Genomic DNA, 15496 nt, shown 5'->3' with positions numbered 1-15496 from the left:
GGAGCACACGTGTCTTGGAGAAGACAAGTTCAAGTCTGTTGGTAGAAAAGCACAGAGGACCAATTTCCTAGCAGGGAAAAAAAAGGATAACCCCACTTTTAAGGACACTAAGTGGGTACTGTGCTTTGTACTATGTTCCTAATAAACTACATTAGTCGGAATCTCGGTACACCCCCTTGGGACCCAGGTCATGTACTATAGAACACTGGGACATTGGACCCTGGGTCTTGAAGGTGCACAACATGCTCCAAAGACCATACCAGAGGGATGTCATATGGAAACTCCACTAGGTGAACTTCAAACATACCTGTTACCCAAGGACTTAAGACTGGAACTACATCATGTATGAAGAAGCAGAAAGCTCTACCAAGAGTATTGTCTGTGGGCTGCTAACATTTACTTACTACTTCACAGCTTTACTTGCTGTATTTATTTATTTATTATTCTGTCAGAGCTATGTCTGATATTGTAATTGAATATTATTATAAGAGTTGCCTGACCACCAATTCCCACTGTTCATGCAAATAGCTTTCAGTCACATAAGGATTTATTCTGTATAAGTGAATAATCCATTATGTTATGTAGCCTGCACTTTTTCAAGCTCCATCTCTCAATATTGTTTTAAAATTAGTACATGGGTTAATCAGTGACACTATACACGGAAGGTCCTTTTACACCAGAGAAATGATCAATAAAATTGCCTACGAAAATTTCACAAGGATGTCTTTAAGGTGAACCAGAGGCAGATAAAAATTTGGGGCTCGCACTTAATCACAGTCCCAATCTAAAAAAAATAGTTCTTATGACATGTTTCTGCTTGATACTTGCCTTCATGAAGGTTACAGAGAAGGGTGCTATAGCAAACTGTGGTGAGGAAATTAGATGGTGCTCAGCTATCAGTAAGAATAGTGTCTAGAGTCTTAAAGGCTTGTTTTCAAACAAGCTGCCATTTAAGTAACACATCAACTAAGCCCTCATAGAAGACGCACACCATCATCAGTCATCCAAAGATTGTAAATTCTATAATCCAAATCGGAAGGAAGGAATAGTATCAGAGCTTCAATTTTGAAATTCTGGACTGCAGAAGGCTGTGAATGACAGAGGAACTTCAAAATACATTTGCAGGATCTATACAGGGAATAAGACACAGGTGATTCCCCTCTAAGTATAATTGAGGGATGGGAAAACCCTGGTTATCAGACAGAATTATAGCCATGACTATAATAGATTAATATGATAAATCTTACCTGAACGGTTAAAGCCTTATCACTTGATCTCTTTTCTAATACACTTTGCGCTTGATCTGGTTTTTATTCTTTTCTGTGTGTTTTTTCCTATTGAGGTTTGCCTCTGTTGTCTGTTATGTGTTTTTCTGTTTTTCGGTGTGTGAAACCCAAGATAGATTAATCTAGAGAGACAAGCATCAGCAAAGGGTTCCTTGAGGGATCAGCAAGAGAGGAGGTATAAGGGAGAGCTGATATCATGGAGTTCAAGAAGGAAGAAAGTATTTCGGAACTGACTGTGGTACCAATTGTACATTTGATATGATTGAACTATGGAATGGTGTGATGTCTGAATTAGCTCCCAATAAAATGGCTTGGGAAAAATGCAGAAAGTATTAAGAGGGTGGTGGTGGTGATGGCAAGATACTTAAATACTCAATCCATATACACAGGGAAGAAAATGATCCAGGGAAGGGTAGTAGTTAATCAAAGAAGAAGATACAATAAAATAAATACCGTAAGTAAATTTCTCAAGGTTGATAGAGACAACCTAGCAAGGTAAAATGATTCGCCAAGAACTGAGTAAGCCCACCCCTTATGTGCAACAATAACATATGAAAGTTAAAGACAATATCCAGAAAACTTCAGGGAAAAGTAAAATTGCTTACAAAGGAAAAAGATTTCATGGAAGGAAACTTATTTCTTTGAGAAGTGCATTTTTTTTAAAGCACAAGTAAAGAAAGACAATCATTCCATAATCCTGATTGTGCACTGAACACAACTTGTTGTGGTTGTTAGGTGCCATCGAGGCTGGTTAGACTCATGGTAACCCTATGCACAACAAAATAAAACATTGTCAGTCCTGCACCTTCCTCCCAATTGTTCCTGTGCCTGAGCCCACTGCGGCTGTCACGGTGTCAATCCATCTTGCTGAAGGCCTTTCTCTTCTTCACTTCCCCCCAACTTTACCAAGCACGCTGTTCTTCTCCAGGGACCAGTCTCTCCTGACCACATATTCAAAGTATGGAAGACAAAGTATTGCCATCTTTGCCTCTAAGAAACATTCTGGCCCTATTTCTTCCGAGACAGATACATTTGTCCTTTTAGCAGTCCAGGGTACTTTCAAGATTCTTCCCAGAACCACAGTGCAAATGCATTATTCTCCTTTGCTCTTCTTCTTCAATGTCCAACTTGCACAGGCATATGAGGCAACTGAAAATACAAGGGATTGGTTATAATAAATCACAGTTTTTGTTTTCAATAAACCAGAAAAGAGTATTAAACTAAAAGCTGTTGTTAGCTGCCATCCAGCAGGCTCTTGGAGGTGATGCTGCGTATAGTAGAATGAACTAGCGTCTGAATCTGTGCTATCTGCAGGATCAATGAGACGTTTGCATCTATTGTGGCTGTTGTATTATAGCTCATTGAGAAATTTCCACAGACCAAATTTCTAATTTACCAACATGCTGCCCTTTTCTAGGGACTGGCTTTTCCTGATGATATTTTCGATTTAAGTGAGCCAAAATCTTACCATCCTACATTTTAAGAATCATTAAGTTGTCTTTCTTCCAAGACTCCTTCATTCATTCTTTTGGAAGTCCATGGGATATTCAAGATTCTTCACCAGCATATGTTCTTCTTTTGTCTTCCTTTTCTCACTACCCAACATCCATATACCTATGAGGTGATTCAAAAGTCACAGACTGGGATCAAATGCATCTTAGTCATTAAAGCGATGTTTTTGCTCCTTAGAATTTAAAAAATCGATTTTGCAACAGATAAGCCTCAAAAATCTGATGTCTTGACTCTTGCTTCCATGGACATTGGCTGTTGATCCAAGTTGAATGACATAACTGAAAACTTCAGTTTTTCCTCCATTTATCATGTTGTTTCTTAGCCCAGTTATGATGATTTTTGTTTCTTCATATTCAGAGCAGAGTGCAACAATCAGTCTTCAAATGCAGGAGTATAATGAAGAGAAGTTGGGAGGTAGAAGGGGAAATGGGTGTGGCAGGAAGAGAGAAAGAATAGCAACACCCCTCCAAAAGGTGAGGCGTCAGAGAGATTGTTGACGAGAGATGAAACAAGAAACAACTGTGATTCTGATCAATGGTAGCTCACTTATCAGGAGAGCGAAAGGGAAGGGTGGGTTCATGAAAAGACCACAATTGTCATCAATGTCGAGTCAACAGATCACAACTACAGTTGATAAATCAAGAAAGAGAGAAATACCAATACTGTTATTTAGAGGAGTGGAGGCAGCCACTTATAAAACTATATCATTAAAAGATTGCCTCTACAGGACAGTAAGCAAGGAACTGTGGCTTTTATGCAATTTTTAAAAAATCAGATGATATTCTACTTTAATTTATAGAGGATAAAAGTTTAAGTGTTACTTAGGTTTAGGGAAATATTTATAAGAGCAGGCTGCATACTGACCTTCCAGGTGTAATAAAGGGAAAGGACACTGAAATGAAAGTGGGTAGACACTCCATTAGGCTCACACAGACATGGGAATGAGGCATGTTCTATAAGCCACAGTGGGAAGGCAAACTCATAATTTCAGGTAGAAATTTCAGAAGGGATTGTTGTTTTCTACATTCACCACCTAGTCAGCTCCAGTGTATAGCAGAATGAAGTGGTGACTGGTTAAAAGGCACCTCAACAAAATCAAAACAAGCTCACTCCTGTTGAGTCAACTTTGACTCACAGTGACCCTCTAGGGCAGGGTAGAATTGTCCCTGTGAGTTTCCAAGACTGTAACTCTTTACAGAAGCAGAACGCCTAGTTTTTCTCCCATGGAATGCCTGGTGATTTCTAACTGCTGACCATATGACTATCAGTCCAATTCATAGGCATGAGGGCTAATGGGACTGAATTAGCCCTACCCTTCTCTGGACCTCACGTGATAAAGGATCACAGTGATGAAACTGATCATTAGCTAAGCACATAAGCAAAATCAAACTCTATTTAAAGAAGTATAACAAAACACACTGTTGTTGTTAGGTGCATTGAGTTGGCCACCACCTATGTCCTCTATGCACAACAGAATGAAATAGTGCACAGTCATATGGCATCCCTAGAATTGCTCCTATGCCTGAACCCATAGTTGCTCAGGCACGGTGAGATGTAAAGTAGTGGGTTAAGTGAACTTCAGGATGATGCACAGATGATTAATAGGTACACAAAACGACGCTCAACATCATTAATCATTGATTGTTGTTAGTCCACTCTGACTCATAGTGACCCTGGGTGCAATAGAACAAAGCACTGCTGGATCTTGTGCCACTCCCGCCATTGTTAGGTCTGAGCCCGTTGTTTCAGGCACTGGGTCAACCCGCCTCATTGAGGGTTTCCTCTTCTTGGTCCAGCCTCCTGTTTGATGAAGTATGGTGTCCTTTTCCAGGGCTGGTCTCTCCTGGTAACAGGCCCCCCAAGTCTGTGAGACAAAGGAGCACTGTGGTTGTACTTCTTCCAAAACAGATTTGTTTGTTCTTCTGGCCGTCCATGGTATTTTCAATAATCTTTCCCAACATCATAAGTCAAAGGCACTGATGCTTCTTTGATCTTCCAATTTTTACATGCCTGTGAGGCAATTGAAAATGCCATGGCTTGTGTCAAGCTCAGCTGAGCCTCCAAGTGGCATGCTTGCTCTTTAACACTTCAAAGAGGTCTACTGCAGCAACTGTGCTACACAATTCATTGTTTGATCCTTGGCTGCTGCTGCCACGAGCATTGATTATGAATCCAACAAGATGCACTTCTTTCCAACTTTGATTTTTCTCCTTCTTTCACAATGTTGTCTACCAGTAGACTGTCAGGATTTTGGTTTTCTTTACACTCAGTTGTACTCCATACTGAAGGTCTCAGTCCTTGATCTTCGTCAGCCCGTGCTTCCAGTCCTCCTTGCTTTTTATGTCATCGCTTTATTGAAACTTGTTAATAAGCCTTCCTACAATCCGGACACTACTTTCTTCTTCATCTAGTCTAGATTCTTGGATTGTTTATTCAGCATACGGATTGAATAAGTTCAGTGAAAGGATACAACCCAGATGCACAACTTTCCTGATTTTAAACCATGAAGTATATGCCCCTATTCTGACAGCCTCTTTCTTGGTCCATATACTGGTACCATATACGCACAATGAAATCTGGAGTTCCCATTCTATAGATGCAATCTATAGTTTATTATGACCCACACAGTCTCATGGCTTTGCATCGTCGATAAAACACAAGTAAACATCTTTCTGGTGTTCTCTGCTTTCAGCCAGTATCCATCTGACATCTACGGTGAATCACTCTTGCCCTATCTTCTTATGAACCTAGCTTGAATGTCTGGCAGCTCCCTATCAGTGCACTACTGCAACTGTTATGAATGATCTTCAGTAAAATTCCACTTGCAGGTGTTATTAATGATCTTGTTCGATAACAAGATTCTGTTGGGATTAGAGAAATGCAAATTAAATCCATAAGGTACCATCATGGACACTAGAATGCATGAAATAAAAGAGATTGACCGTATCAAGTGTTAGCAAAGATGTGGAACAGCTGAACCTCACATTGCCGGTGGGAATGCCAGAAACACAGTGAAAGAAAATCAAACTTTTACTAGGCAAAATTAAAATTGCACCTCAAGGTAGTCAATACACCCAAATCCAAGCCCATTGTCATGAGGTTGATTCTGACTCACCACAACTTTCTTTAGGGTTTCTCAGGGGGTACCCGTTACTGAAGCACCAGCCTCGTCGTTCTCAGGAGGAACCGCTGACGGTGAGTGCCCCATGACTAAGGCACAGAAGCACCGGCTCCTTTTCTGCAGTCAGGATGATGTGTGTCTGTGTTGTTTTGCATTTTCTTTTCTGGGATAAAATAAATCCAAACTATTACAAACGTAACTGACAAAATATAAGGTAAAAAATTCTATTCACAAAGGGTAAAACACACAACCTACGGGAAAGCTTACTAAGCAACGTGGGGGAAGCCTGAGCAATGATACTTCAAAACGAAAAAGGAAATAGTTTCATGAAGTTTAAGGCAATGCCGACTGATAGCCAACCTCACGTGTGTCAAGGTGGAACTATACTACATGAATTTTGCTATGGTCATTTTTGTTTGGTTTTGCTTTTGATGCAGATAGGCCTTTCTTCTGATTTGCCACTACAAGAGTTTGAACTTCCGGTTTTTGTTAGCAGCAGTAGACCATTCGCATCAACCAGGTACAAACGTAGAAATATGCAGTGACAAGGAGATCCGGGTTGTACTTCTAACATTAGCAATGTAACTCTAAAGTTCTGCTTGAAAGATACATAGACAAGAATCATCGAGCTAGGACTGAGTAAATTAGCTCTGCCTCACTGAGCAAGGATGCTCTGGACTGGCAATACTATTCTGCTTCCTGTGACTTAATGTTAAAATCTTGTTTGGTGGATTTGTATGTTTATACCAACCCTCCACTAAGTGATCTTGGTTTATACTAGATTCTTAAAAAAGGATACTGGCTTTATACTGAGCAAGATTCTTCCTAATTCATTCTCATTACAACATGAGATGTAGATAAAGCGCATTTCCTTAATGGGCTCGGATTTTAAATATTTAGTTTGTGGACTAGATGCCTGCAAAAGGTCAACTTATATATTCTGGAAGATAGCGAGAGCCTTGTTTGAACAAACCCCAAATGTGCAAATTTGTTTGTCAATATAGCCCAAATCTCCTCCAAATAATGGGATTTTAAAAGCATATAAATCAAGCTGAACAGATTGCTGATGATCATTTGACAGACTGTGTGGGAAATTGAGTTTACTTCAAATTTATGAACTGATGGAGCTTTTCCGTATAATAATTAACAATGAGTCATAAAAGAAAGTGAGGGTCTTTCTCAGGCACATGTGCCTAATGTCCGATGTGGAGCGAGTGCGAACACTTGTAGAAGAAGGAAAAGTCTGATGGTCTGGGGCTGATTTTCATTTTTAAAGTAAAGACACAGACTAGAAATATTGCAAGGCAAGTGTAGTGCCTAAATCATCTTCAAAATGGGTGCTTTGCGAAAAGCCTGGGTAACAGTCCCCCAAAGATGACTAATATGAGAAAGCAATAACTCAGAGGAATCTGTAATAATATCACAATATGTTTACATAATTTGGGGACTCAGTAGAGTATAGAAATGTCGAGAACATAGGTAGGTGGTACACATTTCTTCCCCATTGATGTTTTCACCTGAAAAACACATCATACACACTTTCCAAGGCCCATATGGGAAAAGCTTAGAATAGTATATAAATTGTACCTGGAACAAATTTAATAGTATCCAGTTAAGTAGAAGGAAGACGCAGAGCAGCTGCTCCGAGGGTGATTTTTATGATGCAATGTTAAATAGTTATGTTTTCAAGTAATAATCAGTAAAAGGAAAGCTATTTGCTTTTGGTCAATAAATATCTATGGCCCGACCAATATTGATAGATTCTGGTCGTGCACAGCGATTGTGCCTAGCACTTCAGACGAAAATAACAAATGAAACTCGCTGCCATCTATTCTTCACATGTTCTAAACCACCGGATCAGTGGTTCAGGTCCCTGGAGGCACCTGGGAAGAGGCCTGGCAATCTACCAACCACTGGAAACCACATCGTCTCCGCTGTCTAGGGCTGCTCTAATAGACATAACACGGACCATGGCTCTAACAGGCAGAAGGTCGTTTTCCCTCAGTTGAGAAGGCTTCACGTCTGAAGTTAGGGTTCCAGTTTCGGGTGATAGCTTTCTCTCTTGGTTGGGTCTGGGGGAAATTCCTCGTCTCCCTTTCATATCTGTGGACCTGGCAACCCTTGAAGAGCTGTGTGAGTTTGGGTATCAAGTTCTTCCTGAGTCTAGGAGTTTCTCAGCACTGAGACCTCAGGTCCATGGGATATAGTCTGCCCCAAACTCTTCTCTCTTGGTGATAAGATGTCCCATTTTCCCTGTTCACTTCTGTCTCCTATAAGATAAAAAGTGATGCTGGCCACCCTCCAGGGAAAGTCCCCTTAAGGCCTGTGTCAGGGTGTAACATCCCACCCAAACCCCCTTACAACTGACTGCCTGATTACACCAGATCACACCATGAGGGACAATCACATATTACATAACGGCCAATTACATGATTGCATAACTGAGAATAATGGTCCAGCAAAGTGCACACATATTTCAGGGGATGGGAATATAATTCAATCTATGGCACAGATGGACTACAGCTCTCCACTGAAAACTGTCAGATTACACATTAAACAAGGTAAGCGTAGGCTTACTTGTGATTACTTGTTAATCTGTGGTGAGAAGTTTCAAACATTTGCTGAACATGTGAAATTGTTCACTGTAGTAAGAACAAGATACAAAGGGGCATAATTTATCAAAAAATCAATATAACTTAAATAGTGCAATAACCTGGGATCTGGGTTCAAAGCATTTCTTTTCTTTTTAAAAAATATTTTAACAGCTTTACTGACATACAGTTCACTTCTCTTAGACTTTAATAGTTTAAATATATTTAAAAGATTTGTACAATCATCATAACAATAAATTTTATAACATTTTTTTCTTCCTTGTACTCATTATAACTTGCTCCCCACTCCCCTCCATTCCTGTCGTAATCCCAAGCAACTGTTAACCCAGTGACTATCTCTAGATATTGATCTATTCTGGAGTTAAGTAGAGAAAGCACAATAACAAAATAACACATAGAAAACATCAGTTGAAAAATATAAGAGAATGTGATACCAAGTAGGGCAAATTGAAAATGGGTCAAGAGGGAGAACAAATGATAAGATGTTACCGTTTAGAATAGTGTTTTACTAATTTTTTTTCATGAGTGGCATTTTCCAGCGGTGGTGGCACAGTGATTAAAGTTCTCAGAGAACTCTCCATGGAAGAAATATGTAGCACTCTGCTTCAGTAAAGAGGCACAGCCTTGGAAGCCCTATGGGGCAGTCTACTCTGTTCTACGGGGTTGTTCTGAGGTAGGATGGGCCTGACAAACATCAAGTTTGTTTAGGTTTGGGTGCTTGGGATAGATGCTCTTAACCTAGCTTTCTAATGCCAGCAAAACGAATCTAGCTTCTCAGGATGAAAGCACAGTTGTTATTGTTGTTGGATGCTTTCGAGCCGGTTCATATTCATAGCATCCCTATGCACAACCGAATGAGACATCACCGCATCCTGCAAAAGCCTCATGATGTATGGTTCAGCCCAGCGCTGCAGCCACTGCGTGACTCCATCTTCTTGAGGGCCTTCTGGCCTACCTCTGTTTCACCCCCCCCCCCCCTCCACTTTACCAAGCATGATGTCCTTTTCCAGGGACTGGTCTCTCCTGATAAAATATCCAAAGTATGAGGGGGTACCTCCCGTCAAATGGTAAAAGCTCCACTGTGTGGAGCTGTCGGTAGTGCGCATTTTTCCCGGTAGGCAAGCATCCAGCAACTTGCTCTATTTGTGCACCCAGTAGTGTTGCCTGGGAAGGTTCTCTCTGGTCACCATGAATTTCTTTCATAAAAAGCACTTTTGCTCAAACCTTGTATTTTGTGATGGTCAATTTCAGAGACCAGTGTGCTGTTGTGAAATTTGGTTTCCCGCTCAGGAAAAAGCCGCAGACACTCTTGTGATGTTGAACACAGCTTACAAGGACAGCACTATGGGAAAAACAAAAGTGCATGAGTAGTTTTCTTTTCTTTTTTTCCCACTGTGGGTTTTAATTTGTTGAGAACTTACATAGTAAACATACACCAATAGGTGTTGCTTTGGGTTTTTTTTCTCTTTAAAAAAAATCATTTTATTGATCAGAGCACACAGGAGCAGATGAAGGGGGAGGAGGAGAGAGTGGAGCACAGCCTGGCCCACCAGGCCATGAAGATGATCTTCCTGATTAGAGCAACCAGTCCATAGAGAGGACAACATGGCTGGCCCCACCATGAGACATGATGCCCTTCAGTGACCAATGGCGCTACAGGGGACAGCACCAGAGACACAGTGTGCTAATTGCACCTGACATGATCCCACCACATCGAGGCAAAGCACTGGGGGAGTGCAGCGGAACTGCAAGGAGATGGAGTGGCAAGGTCCCCAGGGAATGCTGAAAGTGGACATTGGGGCCAGGGTGGGGTGCCCCAACTGACTGGACTGGAAAACACTCCTAAAGGCCAACAAACAATCCTTGAACTAACTACAAGCTTTTCCTTCTTGATGTGTTTTTTTTGGCAGTGGTTTATTGTTGTTGTTTTGTTGTATACTGTTGCTTTGTTTTCCTCTGTCTTGTTTTTGTGCATGTTACTATCTCCACAGGTCTGTCTAAATAAGATAGGCTGGATGAACTATCTGGAGTAAAAACAATGGGACCGACAGTTCCGGGGGGACTTGGGATAGGGGGGTAAGGAAGTGGTGTTAACTAACCCAGGGACAAGGGAACAACATGGGACCCAAAATTGTAGTGAGGGGGGACTGGCAGGCCTGGTAGGGAATGATCAAGGGTAAAGTTACATAAACAAGAGGTATAGCTGTAACCCAGGTGGGGATGGAGCATGGTAGTAGGGCAGGAGGAAAGTCAAGGGAGATGGAGGAAAGAGCTAGGAGTCAAAGGGCATTTATAGAGGTCTAGACAAAGACATGTATATGCATATATATATATATGGAAATAGATCTATGTGCTTATATTTATAGGTTTAGTATTAAGGTGGTGGAAGGACCTTGAGTCTCTACTCAAACACTCCCTCAATGCATGAATACTTTCTTCTATTAAATTGGCATTCTATGATGCTCACCCTCCAGACACAACTGCTGAAGCCAAAGCAGGTGAACAAGTAAACGTGGTGAAGAAAGTTGATGGTGCACGGCTATCAAAAGAGATAGTGACTGGGGTCTTAAAGGCTTGAAGATAAACAAGCGGCCATCAAGCTCAGAAGCAACAAAGCCCACATGGAAGAACACATCAGCCTGTGTGATCACATGGTTCAGAAGGGATTCGTTATCAGGCATCAAAGAACAAAAAAATCATATCATTGGGTGCACACCTCCATGATATGATCGCTGAGGACAAACGGGTGAATAAGCAAATGTGGTGAAGAAAGCTGATGGTGCCCGGCTATCAAAAGGAATAGTGTCTGGGGTCTTAAAGGCTTGAAGGTAAACAAGCGGCCATCTAGCTCAGAAGCAACAAAGCCCACATGGAAGAAGCACACCAGCCTTTGAGATCATGAGGTGTCAAAGAGATCAGGTATAAGGCATCATCATCAAAAAAAAATTCTTACCATAGTGAAGGAAGGGGGAAATGCAGAGTGGAGACCCAAAGCCCATTTGTCGGCCACTGGAGATCCCATCACAGAGGGGTCTAGAGGAGAAGATGAGTCAGTCCGGGTGCAACATAGCACCGATGAAGAATACAGCTTTCCTCCAGTTCCTAAATGCTTTCTCTCCCACTCCTGTCCCCCCACTATCATGATCCGAATTCTACCTTGCAAGTCTGAATAGAGCCGAGGTTGTACACTGGTGCAGACAGGAGCTGGAGGCACATGGAATCCAGGGTGGATGATACCTTCAGGACCAGGGGTGTGAGGGGCGATACTGGGAGGGTAGAAGGTGAGTGGGTTGGAAAGGGGGAACTGATTACAAGGATCTACATGTGATCTCCTCCCTGTGAGACAGACAACAGAAAAGGGGGTGAAGGGAGACACCGGATAGGACAAGATATGACAAAATAATAATCTATAAATTATCAAGGGCTCATGAGGGAGGGGGGAGCGGGAGGGAGGGGAAAAAAGAGGACCTGATGCAAAGGGCTTAAGTGGAGAGCAAATGCTTTGAAAATGATGAGGGCAAAGAATATACAGATGTGCTTTATACAATTGATGTATGTATATGTATGGATTGTGATAAGAGTTGTACGAGTCCCTAATAAAATGTTTAAAAAAGACATTAAAAATCATTTTATTGGGGGCTTGTACAACTCTTATCACAATCCATCCATCCATCCATTGTGTCAAGCACATTTGTACATTGGTTGCCATCATCATTCTCAAAACATTTGCTTTCTACTGAGCCCTTGGTATCAGCTCCTCATTTTTTCCCCTACCTTCCTCACAAACCCTTGATAATTTTTTTCTTGTCTTACACTGACCGATGTCTCCCTTCACCCACTTTTTTGTTGTCTGTCCCCCAGGAAGGGGGTTATATGTAGATAATTTCTCTCCCACCTTACCCTTACCCTCCTAGTATCGCTACTCTCATTATTGATCCTGAAGGGTTTATCTGTCCTGGATTCCCTGTGCTTCCAGCACTGCTCTGTACCAGCATACAGCCTCTGGTCTAGCCAGATATGTAGAATTTGAATCATGGTAGTTGGGGGGAAGAAACATTAAAGAACTAGTTGTATGTTTCATCGTTTCCAAACTGAACCCCGACTAGCTCGTCTCCTCCCCGCAACCCTTCTGTAAGGGGATGTCCAGTTGCCTACAGATGGGCTTTGGGTCTCCACTCCACACTCCCCCTCACTTACAATGATACAACTTTTTTGTTCTGGGTCTTTGATACCTGATCCTATCGACACCTTGTGATCACACAGGCTGGTGTACTTCTTCTATGTGGGCTTTGTAGCTTCTCCGCTAGATGGTCGCTTGTTTACCTTCAAGCCTTTAAGACTCCAGATGCTATATCTTTTGATAGCCAGGCACCATCATCTTTCTTCAATGAGTGGCTTTCTTGTTTCAAAAAAGGTGAAATGTCTATTGATGGCAATGTTGACTCATAGTACATTTGGAGTTTGTTCCACAAAGTCAGACTGTTAATCAAACTTTCTGTTTAGAGGTTCTGAAAAGATTGCATAACAGTGGGCAACAACAAAGGCCAGATTTATGGCAGAAGGGGGAATGGTTTTGCCACTACAACAACACACCTTCTCACACATCCATCTCAGTGTGCCAGCTAAGAGCAAAACCCAGCATGCCTCTCTCGCCCCATGTACCTTACGTATCTGACCTTGCCCCATGGGACTTATTTTTGTTTCTGAGAATGAGCAGGGACATAAAAGGACAGCATTTTGCTGAAGCAGAAGAGGTGAAGGGAAAAAAAAGGGAAGTACTGTCAGCCACCCAAACAGATGAGTTGGAAAATGTTTCCAAGAATGGAATTGCAGATTTGATAAATATATCAAGTGTAATGAATAGTGCTTTGAAGGTGATAAGATTGTTTTGTTTTTTAAAAATTTATATACATAATTCAAACAAATTATGGATTTTGGGGGGCACCCCCTTGCACTCGACACAAAAATCTCACCATCCTTGCCTCTAAGAAATATTCTGGCTGTACTTCTTCCAAGACAGATTTGAAGATAAAAGGCTGGAACTATGGACAGAACTTCAAAGTTCATTAAAAATGGTCTCTATATAGTTCTGCACACAGAATCTCCAAAAGCTGTAATAACAACTTATCCCGACTTCTAAGCCAGTGGTTCCTCCGCTTGAGCATCCATCAGAATTACCTAGAATGCTTGCCAAAGAACAGGTTGCCGGATCCCATCCCCAGAGATTGTGTTTCTCAATTCTAGGAACAGTGCTGAGAATCACTGTTCTCAGCGACTTGCCCTGAGGTAGCTGCTCTAAAGTAGGCTTGTACTCACGGTGACATCATACCCAAGGGGAGGATATATTGCCCATTCCCAGACCATCCCAATGGTGAGTTGCAGGTGGAACTGTTGTTATTCATGGGGCTTGAATCGGCTCGCTCTAGTAAATAGATAACTGGTCTTTCTTCTTAGTCTGTTTAGTCTGCAAGTGCTGCTGACCCCTGTTCAGCATCTTAGAAACATACAAGCCTCCTCTGACACACGGGTGATGGCTATGGATAAGGAGCATTGACTGGGAACTGAACCCATGATTCCACATGCAAGCTAGGAATTTTACCACTAAACCATCAATGCGCCTATGTTCTTAGCCAGAAACTAGCAAAACACCACCACCTTTCCAACTGGCTGGATTTCAGATGATACAACTGTGTATGACCCACTGTAGTCTTTTCAGTTTCCAATGGTTTGTCCTAATTGCTCTTTAAAAACTTTCTACCTGGGTTCAACTGCTCCCACATAAGTATTGGCGGAAAAGATTTAGAAGCCTTTAGGATTAAAAGTTCCTCCTGAAGCTCACATGCTGGAAATGTTAGGCGAAGCTGGAAATGGTGTTCTTGGAAGAACTCTTCGGAAGCACAGAGGCATGCAGGTACGGCCCTTGCAGCACAGCAAATATCGGAGAGCTTCCCCCGGGATGGCTTCAGTCAGTGAAAGAGGTAAGTGTTCAAACAAAAATATTATCTGGAATTGTGAAGAATATGCTTTTCATGATATTCTGATGTGTGCTCTGCACCCAACAGGATTCCAGAAGGTGGAGAAGCCTTTGAGGGCCTGTTGTCCTAACAGAAAGCTTGCCAGTATCCTGACAGAATTAGGAAGTCCTCCTTGAGCCGCCCTCCAGACATGAGCACGCACAAAGGAAGGCTTCATCTCCTATCCTAAGCAAATAAAAGTCAAGTGAGGAAAGTGGAACATTAAATTTTAGAATTGGCAAGAAGCAGCATTTTGCAACCGTGAAGATATTATTAAACTAAGAGTTGGAATTCCACACAACTTCGATTCTGACAACTAAGTGCTCACCACCCACTCTACTGCTATGAAGGTGAAACCTTTACATGGAAAACAGCCTAAAAGACAGTTATTTAGCTTAAACTAATGGGAACTGAAAGCATATATGCCAAAATCCAGGGGAAAGAGTAGTCTGCAGGATAGGACAGAGGATTTATCCTGGTGCAGGGGGAACTTTAAAAGGGTCTGTGTAGTCACTGGATGGTACAAACAGTTAATACTTTCAGCTGGTAGCCCAAAGGTTGGAGGTTCAAGTCCACCCAGGAACATCTCAGAAGAAAGGCCTACTGGTTAGCGACTTCTGAAAATCCTACTCAGTTCTACTCTGAGTGGGATAAAACAAAACAAACAGATAAACAAACCCACTGTATTGAGGAGATTCCATCTCATAGCAGCCCTATCTGTAGAACAGAGTAGAACTGCCCCCTGTGGATGTCCCAGGCCACAGGAACAGAAATCCCCTTTTTTTATCTCCATCTGGTAGCTTTGATCTACTGACCTCGAGGTTAGCAGTCCAATGTATAACCCACTATGCCACCAGGGCTCCTCGTGAGTAAGATGATAGTAGCAATTAAACAAGCAGAAGTTGTAGAGATATTGTTTTTATGGTCTCTTCATAGCTATTAAGAATTAGG

Source organism: Tenrec ecaudatus, chromosome 14, assembly GCF_050624435.1.
Source record: "Tenrec ecaudatus isolate mTenEca1 chromosome 14, mTenEca1.hap1, whole genome shotgun sequence".
NCBI lineage: Eukaryota > Metazoa > Chordata > Mammalia > Afrosoricida > Tenrecidae > Tenrec > Tenrec ecaudatus.
Note: the sequence above shows the minus strand (reverse complement) of the source record.